Source organism: Penaeus monodon, chromosome 14, assembly GCF_015228065.2.
Source record: "Penaeus monodon isolate SGIC_2016 chromosome 14, NSTDA_Pmon_1, whole genome shotgun sequence".
Taxonomy (NCBI): Eukaryota; Metazoa; Arthropoda; class Malacostraca; order Decapoda; family Penaeidae; genus Penaeus; species Penaeus monodon.
The window spans coordinates 25,861,155-25,863,156 of NC_051399.1; positions in this window are offsets into that span (position 1 = coordinate 25,861,155).

Genomic DNA, 2,002 nt, shown 5'->3' on the forward strand with positions numbered 1-2,002 from the left:
TCACATGAAGTTTATCATAAAACTTGTAAGAGTGGAAACATAAAAACGGATAATGGTGATCGGACCGGTAGATGCATCAAGAACTAAAGTGGAGATATGTTCATTACCAGTGGGATTTTGGATTCTGCACAGCAACGAGTTTCGGATGGCAAACCCTGTGCCGTACTGTCTGGGCTCATCTTTACTCTTAATATTCCAAAAGAAGGTATAGTTTTTCACATATTAAGCCTTGGTCTTGGAACCGTGTTTCTTGGAGTCCAGTAATATCTATTTTCAGTTTTGATAGTTCTTTATCAATTATTGCTGTCTTCTGAACATCATCAACTTGAGTGAGGTCATCTGAGATACCAGGGCACACGGTCCTCACATTCCCTGTGGCCAGTCTGGAAAAGAGTTTCTTATCAGATGTGTATCTTCTGGTCCACTTGTTGGGCATAACCCTAAGCCCCAGGCACCCACAGAAACAGTTAGACCATGGCACCCTATTTGCTGGGAGCTGCCCTGCTACGACGGGCAGTAGCTGATAAGTGGGGTAAGATTACCCCTCTTATCGTTGAAGATGACCCGTGAATTTACGCCAATCGAGCTAAAACTTATAACCCGTAACTGCCACCTCCCATGTTGTGCCTTCATGTGAAGCTCTCGAGGGCGGAAGCCAGGTCTGTATAAAGGAGGACTGAGTTGCCCATGCTGTAATCCTCTCCTCTCGGCATCTCAAGTGAAGGCAAGGCAAGGGCCAATACGTCCGGCGCTTGTTCAACTGCAGAAGCTGCCAGAAAGGTATTCAGTGGAAACCAAAAACAGCCTAACGGGGCTTCCTTCCGGTGTTTGAGTTCGGGGTTCACCTACCCTAGACCAACTGCCATAGGACTGATGAGCTGGATCTACCCACGGGACTGACTGTGGTAACTAAAATGAAACGTAGGAAGAATGCCGAAAGTCAGAACTACTGTACAGTTTCCCAGCGAGCAATCCCAGCTGGTAAGAAACTTGTAAACACGCCGGCATCCTGACAGAACCCCACCCTACCACAGCCAGGGCACAGGTAAGGCGCTGGATGCCATCCTAGGATTCATAAGCCTCATGCTTACGCCTGTCGCGTGTGTGTGTGTGTGTGTGTGTATATATGCGTGTATGTATAGTTATTATGTATATATTATATATATATATATATATAGTATATATATATATATATATATATATATATATATATATATATATATATGTATATATATATAAATAATATATATATATATATTAATATATATATATATATATATATAGATATATAATATATATATATATATTATATTATTATATATATATATATATATGTATAATATAATAATATTATATATATTACATATATATTATATATATATATATATATATATATATATATATATATATATATATATATATATATATATATACAGAGGTAGAGAGAGAGGAAGAATTCGTAGAATTGTTACAGGGTAATTCAATTATTTTTTATATTTTTTTTTTTACCGAAAAAAGGTTTTGAATACTATAACGAATTATAACCACTAGAAAAAATATATATACGAAAATTTGCCAAAACAAGAAAATGAATTTTATACAAAAAAAAAAATTATCATTTTCCCCATCTTCTCTTCTCATTCACTCCCTTATTCATTTCCTCACTTATTATTATTCCCTGCATCAATCCGGCCTGAAGTGTAGGCACTGGAAATATGTGCGCATCGAGACCGTCAGATGCTCGCGCGCTTTTCTCCCCGACTTTATATTCCGGTCCGCCTCCCTCGCCGCGCCATTACGTACCCCGGCGGCTTGGTGGCAGCGGCTGGTGTTGGGCCTGATTAATTGTGCATAATCTGTCATGTTCCTCCGTGATGAGACAACTGCTGCCACTCCTCTCGCTCTCTTCTCTTCGCTTCTCTTCTCTTCTCTTCTCTTCTCTTCTCTTCTTTCTCGCTCTTTTCTCCCTCACTCCCCCCCCCTCCCTCCCTCCCTCTCTCCT